The sequence below is a fragment of the Macaca fascicularis genome, chromosome 7 (genome assembly GCF_037993035.2).
Source record: "Macaca fascicularis isolate 582-1 chromosome 7, T2T-MFA8v1.1".
Lineage (NCBI taxonomy): Eukaryota > Metazoa > Chordata > Mammalia > Primates > Cercopithecidae > Macaca > Macaca fascicularis.
In genome coordinates this window covers 109,230,175-109,249,032 of record NC_088381.1, presented here as the reverse complement: position 1 = coordinate 109,249,032, position 18,858 = coordinate 109,230,175, and the positions used below count along the sequence as shown (strand labels likewise).

Below are 18,858 nucleotides of genomic sequence, written 5' to 3'. Positions count from 1 at the left end.
AATGTGAAATTTGCCAATCTTCATTTACTTAGTTCTATTTTGGTAAAATAAGTATAGCAAACAAAAATGTTTGCTACGTCTTAAAAATTCATTAATATATTTGACTGTAGGAAAATCTACATTATCCCACGATCTCAAAGTATAGTCAATTCATTCAAATTGATATTTTAGTAAACTGACAAACTTGCATTGATATTTAGTTCTACAAACATATTTTTTTCAAGCATATTGAATTTTTGTCTAGCTACTTTAGCTTCTCTCTGTTTAAATAACACTAAAAATGTTTTCTAGGAAAACTACTACTATTTTAGTTATTTTGGTAAAGAGATTTTGGTAACATGATTTTGTTAGTATAACATATAGGCAGATTTCCCATTTCAACGTGTGGTTGGCATTACAGATAAGACAGGTTCTAATTAAAATATTGTCCCTGAAATTTTACTGCTTTGCCTTACCATTAAATTTAATTTTATTAACCAGATTAAATTTTCCAGAGTTTTATAAAATCTCCTTGCAGTTATAAAGATGTTAAAATCAGAAATTATTAAATTATAGAGAATGAATGGACTGAGCTATTACTATGATTCTCCGGAAGGATATATAGAAATGGCAGGGTCAAACAAGTTTCACTATTTCTTTCATTATTCATTGAGTAATCCATAATGCCATAATCTGTTCTAGACAGTCATTATTATAGATTTGTGAAGGTTATTTTTTAATATATTGTCAACTTGCACTACATCTTCAGATGTGAAGGAAGTCATAATAAGGAAAAAAGGATCAAAGTTTTCCTAATGTGTCAAAGACATTTTTATCTCAATATTAGGCCATCTTTTACAGGAAATGTCTTTTCAGTATTAACTTTAAGATATTTAATTTGGCTTTTATTCAGTTAAATCTCCTAATATATAATTTGCATGCAAGTACTTTAACATTGTACTGTAAAAGAGTACAGAAGAATATATATATATATATATATATATATACACACACATACACACACACACTACATAATTGAATTAGAGATGTTTTAATATCCGTTTTTTATTTTCAATAGGTCAAAACATAATCCCGGTTAGACGCCATCCGGTTGTGTTGTGCTGAAATATCCCTTTTGCTGAGAGACTTTCTTGTTTTTTCTAATATTAAGTGACATGTAGTGGTAAATAGAAGTAAATATAGCAGTCAAAATTATTGGGAATTCATGATCCTGATTTTGAAATGTTTTCAAGAACAAATAGAGTCAACATTGAAAGCACTGAAGTTGTTTGCAACTGGAAGGAAAAGATCAAGTTGAAATATATAAATTGATATTATTTACATGCAGGCTAAACGATTTCAGGTAGGTATATCTTCTGTGTTGTCTGCACAGACAGGTTGCATTAGAGGTGCTTCGGGACCCTGATTACATGGTCCTTTTAGGACTAGTAGCTCTCTGTACATCTGTTCTATTCTTAAACACTCAGAAGTCATTCTGCTACCCTGTGTCATGCAGGGCAGGGAGAATTTCAGTAACACTATTTGGGGCCCCACCTTTTAAACATATCAAGTAGCCTTGTTTGTTTCTGGGAAATCGTTGCTTTTTCACTACTCTAGGCAGTGAAGTCACTCTTTTTTTACATTGGCAATTTGTACAGAATATCTTTCTGCTTGAAAAGGACAGGCAAATTTGAGAAAGTAATAGGTGAATATTGCTAAGAATTTAAAATATTATCCTGCAATATGGTTATTCTTCTTAAGATACTACAATAGTCCCCATTGCAGAGTGTACAATGGTTTTCATGATCTGATTCCTACCTACCTACCCACTCTCTTCTCATGCCTAAGCTGAACTCAGTTTTTTACTGAAAACTCTCCTTTTGTTACAGTACATATACACTTGAGTTCATGGATTAGGCTGTATAGATTTTTCTACCTTCAAAAGTGGTAGCCATTACAAGCCCATTAGGACATCCTTAAGGGCAGTAAGCTTGGCTTATTTCCATTGTCTACTAAACTTTTCAAATAGAGTGTGCAAACCTTACTGAGTGCCCCTTGCATGCCATGGTGCTAGTCTGCAATAGGAAAGAGCTGTTGTTCCACTCTCATGAACCTTCAATGATATGTTTTGAATAAATGAAAAAATGTGTGCTCTATGTTGCCCAAATGTGTTATGTAAGCAAAATGCCTTTTTAAAAAAATCTCTGATGCATTGGCCTTTCTGCAACTTTCATATCTATTGACCATAATCTACTTCCTGGAGCTCTCTCTTATCTTAGCTTCCCTAATGCTGTGTTCTCTTTTTTTCTGTGATTATTTCTGTATTTTCACTGATATCAACTACTCTTTTTTATCTATACACAATTGCAGTCACTTTTGAGGAGTCTATCTTCAATGCACTTTCTCTAAAAACTGTCTCTAGAGGACTTTCTTCATTTATAAAACATCCATCATCAGCCTGAGTAGCTCCCTCATTTTTGTCCTTAGCATGACTTCTCCCTTGAATATTAGAACTGCTTTTGTAAATGCCTGCAGATTTTTTTTTTTTTTTTCACAGAGATGTCTAACTAGTGCCTTAAAAATGAGACAAAATAAATTAACCCTTTTTCCTATGGGTGTGTTATTTTCCTATTCAGCCACATTTCATAATTTAACACCATACTTAGTCTCTTTTTATTTTTTTCTCACACTCCAATATTCATAAATCATTTTATAATGCATTCTACAAATACCATGAGCTCTTTTATCCATTTAAATTGTCTTTTTATTTGATATCCTACTTTAGGTCATCAATTTCTATGCTAATTTTTTATTCTAACTTCTCCCCATCTCTATTCTCTTCTATCTCTCGCTAATTTGTCTACCATAGAATGATACATTACATTCTCTAAAGTACATTATCCATAAAGTCACTGTCTTTTTCAGAAAACATTTGATGGTTTTTCATTACCTACTGAGTAGAGCTCAAATTGTTTCACTAGTGTACTCTGCTATAATCTGACACCAAAAGCCATTTCCTTTATTTTTTTTTCATTTTTTCCCATCACAAATATAAAGTAATTCAGCAAACATGTTTTAATTCCTTTTTAAACAAACAAATATTTTTCCTAGAATCTTGAAAGTGAGAACTAAGTCAGAAATATGGAACTAGGAGTCATTAGAATGTAAATAAGAGTTTACATAACAAAATTGGATCAACAAAAAGTGGATGTAAGATAAGAACCCAAAGACAGACATTTGACTGGGCATGGGGGTATGGAGATGATAGTAGTAGTAATACTGAGAGGGAAGAAGTACGAAACTCAGAAAATGTGTCATCCCAGAGGTTTAGTGAAATGAGAATATCAATATATCAATATTTCAGAGATGTTTCTTGATAAGAACCTAATAATGTATTGGATCTGGAAATAGAGAAATACAGAAAAAGTGTGCCAAATAATTTTAGCGTACTTTATAAAACATAAGCTCCGATTTTGTAGGAATGAGAGGGAGGTGGTATATTGGATATGATATAGGAGCTTATATGCAAAAGGAGAGATATTCCGTCATATGGTATTTAGTTAGTAGAAGATAGAGTCACTGGAATGTTGCAGAGGTCATGCAATATTTGCACATATTCGACTGGGGAATAAGTGAGTAGAGAGGGAAAAGTTACACATACAAAAGAAAGCAGGGTGGGTGGCTAAGGGAGCAAGTACCTGTGATACAGGAGATTAGTATCAGAAACAAATATTATTACTGGAGTAAGATTGCTTTAAGGAGATGAATTTGAGAAAAGAAAACCAAAATGATGCCATAATCTATGATTTCTGTTTTTGGATACATAGGATTTTGGGTTTTCATATGATCGAAAATTTTTGACTCAATATAATGGATACTCTCATTAATTCTACGAATGTCTACTGAGTAACACACACTATTCAACGACATGAAAACTACAAAGATGAAGTAAACAGACAAGATCCAAGTGCTCATAGTGTTCAATTTGGCAGCTTGCTTCGTTCTTAAGTAATATGGAAAGGCAATCTAACATAGTAGTTACAATAAGACCCAGTTTTGAATAACAAATCTGGCAATTATTGACTTTATGACCTTGAGCAAGTTACTCAACTTCTCTTAGCCTTGTCTTCTTATTTGTAAAACAGGAATAATAATTTTTAACTCACAGGATTGTTGTATTAAAATTGAATGAAGACTATATAGCAGTTCACACACTGCCTGGAGCTTAATATTCATTACATGTTATTGTATTATTATTAAAAATTTTATTATTATGATTTAGTGCATATTGTGTTAACTGAACCTTATTGAATAAGAAATATTTAAGCATATTTCAAAGGTGGCTAATAGGACTTGCATTAGTTGGAATTATATGAAGAGAAAGACGTAGAGGGATATAGGATGGGTTTATATAAGCCTAGAAAAGTAAGCAAAAGGTATTTCAGCTGGGCTTTTTTGTTAAAGAAAAAGAGGTTGTGACTTTTTTAAAAAAGGTATGGTCAAGCATCACCTTTGTATGAGCATAGAAGGAATGATCAGCCTAATATATCAATATTTAGCTCATTTTAAGCAAAATATTATATAGTCAAATATCAAAATTTTATATTTTGACTTATAAATTAAGAAATTTAATTTGAACTGCAATATCCAGTTGTAAAATATAGAAAATAGCTTGTAGTCGACTGCAAATTTAGATTATCCATAATTTATTTATATCAGTGATAATAAAGTCACCAACTTGCTATTACTAATGGTATTTTTAAAAAATACCAGATCTATATCAAGACTTCATGTACTATCCAATATTATTTGACTTAATAGAAAATATTAACAAGTTCAAAAGCATTCATACAGTAATTTTAATTAAACTTTGAATATAAGATTGCATTTATTACTTTCCATCCATAAAACAATAATGATTTAAAAATCCTTGAATGCTTCTTTGAGAATCTTGAACTTTTAAAGCATTAACTTGAAATATAAGACATCATTTTCTCCCTCCCTAATGAGACTGGTGTCTCAGGGTAAGTATACAAGCCTGAAGCACTAAATCAGTTTTATCTACAGATAAATTACACCAACCACCTCCTTACGAGCTGGTATTTCATCCTTGCTTCTCAAAGAGAACTGCATATTTTCAAAATTTTTTAGTTTATTTTTAAACTCTCATGTATTTGTACTTGTTTAACATGCATGTACAAATAACTTTAATAAATCAGTTTTTAATACCCAAAGAAGTTTTAGTCATTTCTAGAAATTCCACTATATATGATTTAAATTAAATATTTTAAGATATTTTTCTCTTCAAAATAAAAATTCAAGCCATATTCTAGAAAATTAGAGAAAAGAATGGAGTAATTTTGATCTGCCCATTGCTGCTAAATATCTCAAAGGATTAAGCTGTGTGATGTCGCCTGTGTGAACCCCTGGAATAAGATGATAGAAGCAGCATTTATGGAATTGAATTATCATCATCAAACCAATTCTTTCACATTTAACTAATCCATTTGAAAACTGAAACAATATTATGCTATTTAAAATAGTCCTGTTGTTAGGAAAGAGAGAATAAACCATTACATAAATAATTGTTTATCTTCTCTTAGAAGATTTGCCCCAAACTTTTTCATTACAATGGCTGGCATTAAGGGAATAGCTTTGGTGCTTCCAAAATATAAAATCTCCCTGGAGAGATTAGAGAAATATAGAAAAAAAAATAACATGTGGTAATGAGTATAAATAAGGGAAGTAGAGTAGGCAACTAATTGTTGATTTGTCTAAAGAAAAACAAGAGTATCAGGTTTTTGATTGTAGCAGGAATTTCATAAAAGCCAATTAAGAGGACTTAGAACCTGATGTGTGTAGTAGTGATGATATATTCTTGCATGAGGTGATAAAAAAGAGGGAACAGATTAGAAGGTAAATGTAACCTAAAAACATTTCTAGTGAGAAAAAGAACTCTGTAGTCCAGAATTTCTGATAATTCCAACTCAACTAAACTAGAATATGAGGGGGCTTCAAAAAGCTTGTGAAAAATTGAATTAAAAGATAAACATGAAAATAGAAACTTTATTTCTAAATATAACTTCATCAGGTTGAAGACATTTTTATAAATGATGATATCAGCTATTTAGTCTATTTCTAAAGAACTGAGAGTCCTGGGAATTTAACCATGTCAATGCAATCTTCTTACATTATTAACTAAAGAAAACTGGATGACCTTTAAAAAAATTAAATTAAGAAACAAAAAGAAGCCAGAGGAAGCGAAGTTAGAACTTTAAGGTGGATGCCTAATATTTTTTTTTTTTTTTTTTTTTTTTTTTTTTGAGACGGAGTCTCGCTATGTTGCCCAGACTGGAGTGCAGTGGCCAGATCTCAGCTCACTGCAAGCCCCGCCTCCCGGGTTCACACCATTCTCCTGCCTCAGCCTCTCGAGTAGCTGGGACTACAGGCGCCCGCCACCTCGCCCGGCTGAATTTTTTTTTTTTTTGTATTTTAGTAGAGACGGGGTTTCACCGTGTTAGCCAGGATGGTCTCAATCTCCTGACCTCGTGATCCGCCCGTCTCGGCCTCCCAAAGCGCTGGGATTACAGGCTTGAGCCACCGCGCCCAGCCTTAATTTTTTACTGAAACTCTGGCAAAATTTTATTGTAATGGTGGAGAAGGACTCACTGGTGAAGTTTTCCTGGGTGTTTTTTGGCTAAACCCTTGGATCACTTTCTCAAAACTCTCATTATAAACAGATGTTATTGTTCTTTAGCCTTCCAGAAAGTCAACAAGCAAAATGCCTTGAACATCCCCAAAAAACTGTTGTCATGTCCTTTGCACTTAACTGGTTCATTTTTGTTTTGATTGGACCACCTCCATCTCTTAGCATCCTTTGCTTTGATTGTGCGTTGTCTTTAGGATTTTACTGGTAAAGCCATGCTTCAACTCTTCTTTTATTTTATTTTTTTATTTTCTATTTTTATTATTTTTATTTATTTATTTTTGAGACGGAGTCTTGCTTTGTCACCCAGGCTGGAGTGCAGTGGCCGGATCTCAGCTCACTACAAGCTCCGCCTCCCGGGTTCACGCCATTCTCCTGCCTCAGCCTCCCGAGTAGCTGGGACTACAGGCGCCCGCCACCTCGCCCGTCTAGTTTTTTGTATTTTTTAGTAGAGACGAGGTCACTGTGTTAGCCAGAATGGTTTCTATCTCCTGACCTCGAGATCCACCCGCCTCGGCCTCCCAAAGTGCTGGGATTACAGGCGTGAGCCACCGTGCCCGGCCTGCTTCAACTCTTCATATAATACTTCAAGAAAACGTTTCAGGATGTTCAGCCCACTTGTTTAAAATTTTCATTGAAAGTTCTGCTCTCGCCTGCAGCCAATTTGGGTGCGATGGTTCTGGCATCCATTGAGTGAAATTTGCTCAACTTTAATTTTTCATTCAGAATTGCATAAGCTGAACCAATTGAAATGTCTATGGTGTTAGCTGTTTTAGCTGTTGATTCTCAGACCCCATCAGTTAGGGCCATCCCTAACTCTTCCATTCACACTTCACCAAATCTGAGGTTTGTTCTTACTTCTATTTTAGCAGAATTCATGTTGCTCCGATAGGGATTCTTTTCAAACTAATGTCTCATCCTTAGTGCCTCAAACTAGATCCTGTTGGTTTATTTTGATGCAAAAATATTTTGAAATCCATCTATATATTTTTTCCTAATACATATTTTCCACAACTTTTCTGAAGACCCTTTTCATAATAGTCTGACTCTTGCCAACTACTTTTAGTCACTTATTAGAATAATTAATCATTTTTCTGCTTTATATATATATAATATGTATATATAATAAAGAATGCAAAGTCGAACAAGAAGTGATTGGAGAAGAGCATTTACAAGTAATGTTATACGTAAGTGTTATATTCTACTTGTAGCACAAATTCTAGTGGTGAACAAATTCTCTAAGCTTTATAGAGAAGATCCTTTTCTTTAACATCTAGAAAATTTCCAACTCAAATAAATTAATTACCGTTAAAGTTCTAGCTTTGAAAATCCAACACAAAAATACACTTTTATCTGCTTGTGGTCAGGGAATTTTGTATTTTCACTATTCACATAACAATAATGCTAAACATAATTAGTTTTTGTTACCTTTTTCTCCATTATATAACCTAGGTCATTATCAAGATATGTCCTGCCATCTCCAGAGTATACCAACTTACTATCAGGCTTTTTTCTACTAACCTCACATATGCTGCCATCTTCCTCAACCTAACCAAAGCTGTTGTCAAACAAAAAATCTGCTACCATTGCACTTTTCTTAGCAGTATATTGAAAAATGTCTTATATGTTTTTATGTCGTTGTCAAGGAACTGCAGTCAAACCTCCAAAACATGTAATGGGAACATTTTATCTTTATTCATCTCTTAACTCTCTGAGTAAATAAACAGGAAAAATATCAGAAATAAAACCTTTATTTTCTTTTTGGGGGGTTAATATTCTGTTTGCCTAAAGTCAGAAGAAATCTTTGTGGGCATCCTAGTGCAGAAATCACATAAAACCTTCTCTTGGTTCTTCTGATTCACAGCAAATTTTTTGGGAAATATAATGGGTTGAAGTAAGAAACCTTTGTGGGCATCCTGGTGCAGAAATCCTGTAAACCTTCTCTTAGCTCTCCTGATTCGCAGTAAATTTGTTGGGGATTATAATGGGTTGAAATGTGTCTCTCCACCACCGTCCCCACAACCCTCGCCAAAAAAACATGTTGAAGTCCTAATTCCCAATACCTCAGGATGTGACTTATTTTAAAATAGGGTCATTGCATATGTAATTTGTTAAGATTAGTTCATACTGGAGTATGGTGGACCCTCCAATATGACTAGTTCCTTTTTAAGAAGAGGAGAGACATAGAGACACAGAAATTCGAGGGGAGAAAATCATATGCAAATGGAGGCAGAGGAGATTGCAGGTGGGAATTATAAAAATAAGAAAATACTTACGAATTTCTAGTTATATCAAATGTTTTAAATAAATATTCTTAGTAAGATCATGTGCTCGAGAAATAACACGACCACTGCAATTCCATTTATTTATAGTTATATGTAGTATGTAAGTTCAATAATTTTGAAATAAAATTCTTATTATCATTTTGAACAGGCTAAATCATTTTGAAATGGAAATCTTAGTATTTTGTAAATCTTTGTATTATTCTGTAAATCAGGTTCACTGGCATAAATAAAAAGTTTCTGTTTCATGAGTTAGTCATTTTATTAAGTACTTCAAGAGAGATGAAACAATATAAAATACAGTTTCATTTTTAAAAAGTGATGAATTCTAATGAATGTGTATCTAGTAAATTAGAGGTTGTTAATTTAATGTTAACTTTTATCAAAATTTCTCTAAAGCTAGTTTTCCTAGTAGGGTATGCTTAAATATGATTAAACAAAATATTTTTCTTCCACAGTATTATACACTTCATTATAAAACTGCAATATTGAATCTTAATATGATCTTCAATAAAATCATGTTTTAACTTAGTAAAATTGAGAATGTTGGAAAATTTTCTGAAATTAAAATAGAATAGTAAAATAATGATAAATTTATACTACAGAATCATTTACCAACTCTTTGAATTTTAATACCTAATTCAAATTCTATCACTTCAAAAATATTAATGAGAAAAACAAAACCAGAACACTTTATATCCAATTCTACTATTTATATTCTGTAGATTATGTATGTGCATCAATACTATTTCTATATTTATATGATTCTTGCTGGGAAAGCTAGTTGGCAGGTACAACTTTGCTTTACTTTTGACATCGTAAAGCAGCTACACAAACTTGGACTACATTTCCTTGCTTCTAGCTGGGCCATGTGGATAGTTCCCATGAATGGAATATGGACAAAAGTCGTGTGTCATTCCTTTATCAAAGTAGTTAACAAGCTGGTGTGCTTTAACAATTTTTGCTTTCCTCCTCTTTAGCTAACTGGGACTCTAAACATAGGGGAGAGAAGCCACAAGATGAAAAGAACTTGGATTCCTTAATTACCATGTGATAAAAGCTACCTGCAGACTAAGAGCTGTGATGAATTGTTTGGTGAATGAAAAATAAATTTCTAAATTTTAAAGCCACTTACATTTGAGGTTAACTTAAAACAACTTTCATTATTCTAACTAAAACAATAATTAAAATAAAATGCCACACATTAAAATATATCAGTTGATTAATTGTATTATTGAGTAATAAATATTAAAATCCTAATTTTTTTCTGATTCTCCAAAGATGATATGCTAAATTTGTTAGATATGTAGTTAAAATGGTAATTCCCTATAGAGAGTTAAATACTGATCTTCACTTTTATTTTGGTTGGGAAAACATAAGGAAACATACATTTATTTTACTTTATTTTATTATTTTATTGTTTATTTTTTTGAGACGGAGCCTCACTGTCACCCAGACTGGAGTGGAGTGCCACGATCTCGGCTCACTGCAACCTCTGCCTCCTGGGTTCAAGCAATTCTCCTGCCTCAGCCTTCTGATTACCTGGGATTACAGGCACCTGCCACCACGCCTGTCTAATTTTTTGTATTTTTTGTAGAGACCGTGTTTCACCATGTTGGCCATGCTGGTCTTGAACTCTTGACCTCAAGTGATCCACCTGCCTCGGCCTTCCAAAGTGCTGCGATTAAACGCGTGAGCCACTGTGCCCAGCACATTTATTTTAGATGTCTTACCCGAAGTATAGTCTGAGATATGTATTCATATAGATTAATTCATTTGAAAAAACAATAATTTATTCTAGTTATATTAAGCAATATATGGATAACACATGACTATACAAAATTGTTTTGGGTCTAAGCACCACCAATTAGTACTTTTTTGTAATTCTTATATATTTGTATAAGACCTGATAATATCCTTTAGAAAAGCTCTAAAAGGCCTACTAATGTCAGCCTCTCTACTTTATCAAAATAGTCATTACCCTTCCCGTCATTTAGTTAGTGAGGGGAGTCAGACATTAATTAGATAAAAACAAAATAAAATTACTGAAAGCAATATTCTATGAAGGTAATTATAGAGCATGATGAGGTGGCATAACCAAAACAACTAAGTGAGAGGAAGGACTAGTTGAGAAAGTACCTTTAAATGTAGGCCAGAAAAATATCTAGGCATGATAGGAAGAAGATGTGAGGCAGAGGAACAACACCGAATATAGACATTTGTTATTCAATTTAAGGCAATGAAAGAGAGTCCATGTATCAGAATCAGACTGGAGAGGGGAAAATGACAGGAGGTATACACAGAGGATGTATTTATTATATCTTTATATGTATTTAGGATTTTGTTCTAAGTGAAATGAAAGGCTAAAATATTTGGATCATGCTAATGATGAATCAGTGTATGTTTTAAGAAGAATATTCTGAGTAGCCTTTAAATAACAGAGGCGGGCTACAATAGTGCATGTGGATAATAATGCCATGGCTTGAGAGTTGGAGTAGAAGGCAGTGGAAGCTAAAAGAAGCAGAATTAAAAGTGGAATCAAGTAGGGTTGTATTTCAGAGGATGCAAGAACTCCCCAGCAAAAGGTTAAAAGAAAGTAGATGTAAAATTAATAATTCATGTTTTTATAATGTTCATTTTACTAAAGCAATAATATCTACACTACCTTTTTTTCTGTATAGCTATCATATGAGACTAGTATTCCTACTGTCATCTTTTTACATGTGAAGAAACTAAAGGTTAGTTATGTGATGTCTTCAAGAAAGTTTTTCTGAACATTCACTTTGATATGGAGCAGTTTCTTAATGCCGTATCTATATTTTCATGCACTTATTCCTTTCTCCAAACACGTCTGTGCACCACACCCTATACTGCATGCTGGATATATAAAGCCAGGCAGATCACAAAGCACATAAAACCAAGGAGACTACTACCTCGAAATGAGAGACGGATATCTAAACAAATACATATATTGAACTACTTCAGTATAAGCAAATAGAGAGTATAGTAAGGACCAAATTTTATGATGGAGAGTTAGATAACCTAATAAAAATGAATAATTTTGTTTTAATTTTCAAAGACATGATTTAATATATTGGTATAGGATGGTCTGTAATGTACAGAATTAAATATTCGGGGATGAAGTAAGGGCTCTCATTTTGAATAAAGAAAAAACAAGCACTTCTCTATGTCATGAGGATGAGGTCTTATCGCTGATCTCTGTTTGATTTTCCTCATAAAATGGAAGCCATAAGTAGTTGTTTTAAAGGTGAATTTTTATAATCGCCGCAGTCTACTTTCAAGGCTGATTTGATCACCAGTTTGGGCGTTAGCTACAACACTAGCAATAAAGGGAAGTAATAGGTGGTTCAGGACCCAAATGTATAAAAGTCCAACCCCATAAATGCTGATGTGTGTTGAGGGTGGGGTGGGAGCATTTGTGCATGTTAATATGAACGTTTGTGTCTGTGCTTGTCATGTCTGCTGTGTACCTTTTTATTGGAATATTGGTGGGAGGGTGGTATTGGTTAAGCGCAAACTCTGTATTTAAGTGGAAAAAACACAGATATTGATATTAGTATCTAGATTCAAGTTTACACTGTCAAGAAGACTTTGTGCAAACTACTTAAACCTTCTGAATCCTAGTTTTCCTCTTTTCATGACAATAGTGTCCAAAGCACTATCAAGTTAACTATCAAGTCAGATATAAAGTCCAATAACTAAAGGTAAGAGGTTTTTTATAGTTTTTCATATGTTACCCTATTTTCTGTATTGGTTAAAATTATCTTTTTTGCTAATAGAAGCTCTTTACAAATTATTCATTTAGAAAACCTTTAGGAAATATTAAACAAGCAAAGACTCAACACCATAAAATCAATTTTAGCAAACTTAGTCTATAAGATATGAACATTAAATTGAATATTGCTTTTAGAGTATCTTGTATTAGTATGCATATTGGATAATTAATTTTGCCTTTTTAAATCTTGGTTTTATCTTCAAAACTATAGCAATATATGTTTGTCCCTTGATATTGGTGGAAGATTTGTTCCAGCACCTATCTGCAAATATCAAAGTCTGTGTATCCTCAAGTCACTTATATGAAATTGAGTAGTATTTGAACATAACTTACGCACATCCTCCCACATACTTTCAATCATCTCTAGATTACTTAGAATGCCTAATATAATGTAAATGCTAGTGTCTATAAATAGTTATTAAAGTGTATATTTTATTTGTATTACATTTTGTTCAATTGTTATTTATATTTTTTTCTGGAAAATTTTTGATCCATGATTGTTAGAATACATGGACGTGGAACACTGGGATAAGAAGGGGCTGATTGTGTATTGATTTCTTTTTTTTTTTTTTAATTTATTTATTATTATTATACTTTAAGTTGTAGGGTACATGTGCATAACGTGCAGGTTTGTTACATATGTATACTTGTGCCATGTTGGTGTGCTGCACCCATCAACTCGTCATTTACATCAGGTATAACTCCCAATGCAATCCCTCCCCCATGCCCCCTCCCCATGATAGGCCCTGGTGTGTGATGTTCCCCTTCCTGAGTCCAAGTGATCTCATTGTTCAGTTCCCACCTATGAGTGAGAACATGCGGTGTTTGGTTTTCTGTTCTTGTGATAGTTTGCTAAGAATGATGGTTTCCAGCTGCATCCATGTCCCTACAAAGGACACAAACTCATCCTTTTTTATGGCTGCATAGTATTCCATGGTGTATATGTGCCACATTTTCTTAATCCAATCTGTCACTGATGGACATTTGGGTTGATTCCAAGTCTTTGCTATTGTGAATAGTACTGCAATAAACATACGTGTGCATGTGTCTTTATAGCAGCATAATTTATAATCCTTTGGGTATATACCCAGTAATGGGATGGCTGGGTCATATGGTACATCTAGTTCTAGATCCTTGAGGAATCGCCATACTGTTTTCCGTAATGGTTGAACTAGTTTACAATCCCACCAACAGTGTAAAAGTGTTGCTATTTCTCCACATCCTCTCCAGCACCTGTTGTTTCCTGACTTTTTAATGATCGCCATTCTAACTGGTGTGAGATGGTATCTCATTGTGGTTTTGATTTGCATTTCTCTGATGGCCAGTGATGATGAGCATTTTTTCATGTGTCTGTTGGCTGTATGAATGTCTTCTTTTGAGAAATGTCTGTTCATATCCTTTGCTCACTTTTTGATGGGGTTGTTTGTTTTTTCCTTGTAAATTTGTTTGAGTTCTTTGTAGGTTCTGGATATTAGCCCTTTGTCAGATGAGTAGATTGCAAAAATTTTCTCCCATTCTGTTGGTTGCCTGTTCACTCTGATGGTAGTTTCTTTTGCTGTGCAGAAGCTCTTTAGTTTAATTAGATCCCATGTGTCAATTTTGGCTTTTGCTGCCGTTGCTTTTGGTGTTTTAGACATGAAGTCTTTGCCCATGCCTATGTCCTGAATGGTACTACCTAGGTTTTCCTCTAGGATTTTTATGGTATTAGGTCTAACATTTAAGTCTCTCATCCATCTTGAATTAATTTTCGTATAAGGAGTAAGGAAAGGATCCAGTTTCAGCTTTCTACTTATGGCTAGCCAATTTTCCCAGCACCATTTATTAAATAGGGAATCCTTTCCCCATTTCTTGTTTCTCTCAGGTTTGTCAAAGATCAGATGGCTGTAGATGTGTGGTATTATTTCTGAGGACTCTGTTCTGTTCCATTGGTCTATATCTCTGTTTTGGTACCAGTAGCATGCTGTTTTGGTTACTGTAGCCTTGTAGTATAGTTTGAAGTCAGGTAGCGTGATGCCTCCAGCTTTGTTCTTTTGACTTAGGATTGTCTTGGAGATGCGGGCTCTTTTTTGGTTCCATATGAAATTTAAAGCAGTTTTTTCCAATTCTGTGAAGAAACTCATTGGTAGCTTGATGGGGATGGCATTGAATCTATAAATTACCTTGAGCAGTATGGCCATTTTCACGATATTGATTCTTCCTATCCATGAGCATGGTATGTTCTTCCATTTGTTTGCGTCCTCTTTTAGTTCACTGAGCAGTGGTTTGTAGTTCTCCTTGAAGAGGTCCTTTACATCCCTTGTAAGTTGGATTCCTAGGTATTTGATTCTCTTTGAAGCAATTGTGAATGGAAGTTCATTCCTGATTTGGCTCTCTGTTTGTCTGTTACTGGTGTATAAGAATGCTTGTGATTTTTGCACATTAATTTTGTATCCTGAGACTTTGCTGAAGTTGCTTATCAGCTTAAGGAGATTTTGGGCTGAGACAATGGGGTTTTCTAAATATACAATCATGTCATCTGCAAAGAGGGACAATTTGACTTCTTCTTTTCCTAACTGAATACCCTTTCTTTCTTTCTCTTGCCTAATTGCCCTAGCCAGAACTTCCAACACTATGTTGAATAGGAGTGGTGAGAGAGGGCATCCCTGTCTTGTGCCAGTTTTCAAAGGGAATTTTTCCAGTTTTTGCCCATTCAGTATGATATTGGCTGTGGGTTTGTCATAAATAGCTCTTATTATTTTGAGGTACGTTCCATCAATACCGAATTTATTGAGCGTTTTTAGCATGAAGGGCTGTTGAATTTTGTCAAAAGCCTTTCCTGCATCTATTGAGATAATCATGTGGTTCTTGTCTTTGGTTCTGTTTATATGCTGGATTATGTTGATTGATTTGCGAATGTTGAACCAGCCTTGCATCCCAGGGATGAAGCCCAATTGATCATGGTGGATAAGCTTTTTGATGTGTTGCTGAATCCGGTTTGCCAGTATTTTATTGAGGATTTTTGCATCGATGTTCATCAGGGATATTGGTCTAAAATTCTCTTTTTTTGTTGTGTCTCTGCCAGGCTTTGGTATCAGGATGATGTTGGCCTCATAAAATGAGTTAGGGAGGATTCCCTCTTTTTCTATTGATTGGAATAGTTTCAGAAGGAATGGTACCAACTCCTCCTTGTACCTCTGGTAGAACTCAGCTGTGAATCCATCTGGTCCTGGACTTTTTTTGGTTGGTAGGCTATTAATTATTGCCTCAATTTCAGAGCCTACTATTGGTCTATTCAGGGATTCAACTTCTTCCTGGTTTAGTCTTGGAAGAGTGTAAGTGTCCAGGAAATTATCCATTTCTTCTATATTTTCCAGTTTATTTGCATAGAGTTGTTTATAGTATTCTCTGATGGTAGTTTGTATTTCTGTGGGGTCGGTGGTGATATCCCCTTTATCATTTTTAATTGCGTCGATTTGATTCTTCTCTCTTTTCTTCTTTATTAGTCTTGCTAGTGGTCTGTCAATTTTGTTGATCTTTTCAAAAAACCAACTCCTGGATTCATTGATTTTTTGGAGGGATTTTTGTGTCTCTATCTCCTTCAGTTCTGCTCTGATCTTAGTTATTTCTTGCCTTCTGCTAGCTTTCGAATGTGTTTGCTCTTGCTTCTCTAGTTCTTTTAATTGCGATGTTAGAGTGTCAATTTTAGATCTTTCCTGCTTTCTCTTGTGGGCATTTAGTGCTATAAATTTCCCTCTACACACTGTTTTAAATGTGTCCCAGAGATTCTGGTATGTTGTATCTTTGTTCTCATTGGTTTCAAAGAACATCTTTATTTCTGCCTTCATTTCGTTATGTACCCAGTAGTCATTTAGGAGTAGGTTGTTCGGTTTCCATGTAGTTGAGCGGTTTTGATTGAGTTTCTTAGTCCTGAGTTCTAGTTTGATTGCACTGTGGTCTGAGAGACAGTTTGTTATAATTTCTGTTCTTGTACATTTGCTGAGGAGTGCTTTACTTCCAATTACGTGGTCGATTTTGGAGTAAGGACGATGTGGTGCTGAGAAGAATGTATATTCTGTTGATTTGGGGTGGAGAGTTCTATAGATGTCTATTAGGTCTGCTTGCTGCAGAGATGAGTTCAATTCCTGGATATCCTTGTTAACTTTCTGTCTCGTTGATCTGTCTAATGTTGACAGTGGAGTGTTGAAGTCTCCCATTATTATTGTATGGGAGTCTAAGTCTCTTTGTAAGTCTCTAAGGACTTGCTTGATGAATCTGGGTGCTCCTGTATTGGGTGCGTATATATTTAGGATAGTTAGCTCTTCCTGTTGAATTGATCCCTTTACCATTATGTAATGGCCTTCTTTGTCTCTTTTGATCTTTGATGGTTTAAAGTCTGTTTTATCAGAGACTAGTATTGCAACCCCCGCTTTTTTTTGTTCTCCATTTGCTTGGTAAATCTTCCTCCATCCCTTTATTTTGAGCCTATGTATGTCTCTGCGTGTGAGATGGGTCTCCTGAATACAGCAGACTGATGGGTCTTGACTCTTTATCCAGTTTGCCAGTCTGTATCTTTTAATTGGAGCATTTAGTCCATTTACATTTAAGGTTAAGATTGTTATGTGTGAACTTGATCCTGCCATTATGATATTAACTGGTTATTTTGCTCGTTAGTTGATGCAGTTTCTTCCTAGCCTCGATGGTCTTTACATTTTGGCATGTTTTTGCAATGGCTGGTACCGGTTGTTCCTTTCCATGTTTAGTGCTTCCTTCAGGGTCTCTTGTAAGGCAGGCCTAGTGGTGACAAAATCTCTAAGCATTTGCTTATCTGTAAAGAATTTTATTTCTCCTTCACTTATGAAACTTAGTTTGGCTGGATATGAAATTCTGGGTTGAAAATTCTTTTCTTTAAGAATGTTGAATATTGGCCCCCACTCTCTTCTGGCTTGGAGAGTTTCTGCTGAGAGATCTGCTGTGAGTCTGATGGGCTTCCCTTTGTGGGTAACCCGACCTTTCTCTCTGGCTGCCCTTAAGATTTTTTCCTTCATTTCAACTTTGGTGAATCTGGCAATTATGTGTCTTGGAGTTGCTCTTCTCGAGGAGTATCTTTGTGGCGTTCTCTGTATTTCCTGGATTTGAATGTTGGCCTCCCCTACTAGGTTGGGGAAGTTCTCCTGGATGATATCCTGAAGAGTGTTTTCCAACTTGGTTCCATTTTCCCCCTCACTTTCAAGCACCCCAATCAGACGTAGATTTGGTCTTTTTACATAATCCCATATTTCTTGCAGGCTTTGTTCATTTCTTTTTCTTCTTTTTTCTTTTGGTTTCTCTTCTCGCTTCATTTCATTCATTTGATCCTCAATCGCAGATACTCTTTCTTCCAGTTGATCAAGTCGGTTACTGAAGCTTGTGCATTTGTCACATATTTCTCGTGTCATGGTTTTCATCTCTTTCATTTCATTTAGGACCTTCTCTACATTAATTACTCTAGCCATCAATTCTTCCACTTTTTTTTCAAGATTTTTAGTTTCTTTGCGTTGGGTACATAATTCCTCCTTTAGCTCTGAGAAATTTGATGGACTGAAGCCTTCTTCTCTCATCTCGTCAAAGTCATTCTCCGTCCAGCTTTGATCCGTTGCTGGCGATGAGCTGCACTCCTTTGGAGGGGGAGATGCGCTCTTATTTTTTGAATTTCCAGCTTTTCTGCCCTGCTTTTTCCCCATCTTTGTGGTTTTATCTGCCTCTGGTCTTTGATGATGGTGATGTACTGATGGGGTTTTGGTGTAGGTGTCCTTCCTGTTTGATAGTTTTCCTTCTAACAGTCAGGACCCTCAGCTGTAGGTCTGTTGGAGATTGCTTGAGGTCCACTCCAGACGCTGTTTGCCTGGGTATCAGCAGCAGAGGCTGCAGAAGATAGAATATTTCTGAACAGCGAGTGTACCTGTCTGATTCTTGCTTTGGAAGCTTCCTCTCAGGGGTGTACTCCACCCTGTGAGGTGTGGGGTGTCAGACTGCCCCTAGTGGGGGATGTCTCCCAGTTAGGCTACTCAGGGGTCAGGGACCCACTTGAGCAGGGAGTCTGTCCCTACTCAGATCTCACCCTCCGTGTTGGGAGATCC

At 35.0% G+C, this 18,858-nt stretch overlaps 1 long non-coding RNA gene across 3 annotated transcripts in view; it reads left to right on the top strand.

The window, feature by feature from the left end:
* LOC107130405 (uncharacterized) overlaps nucleotides 1–18,858 on the top strand; it is a 98,903-nt gene that overhangs the window by 63,077 nt on the left and 16,968 nt on the right. For 2 of the 3 annotated variants that reach the window (XR_006699515.3, XR_012416305.1), the window contains 2 exons: nucleotides 1,058–1,342; nucleotides 3,807–4,577. The exons of the other annotated variant lie outside the window; for it this stretch is intronic. This is a non-coding gene — a long non-coding RNA (uncharacterized lncRNA). Of the gene's footprint in view, nucleotides 1–1,057; nucleotides 1,343–3,806; nucleotides 4,578–18,858 lie in introns of those variants that run through there. 3 annotated transcript variants of the gene reach the window in all.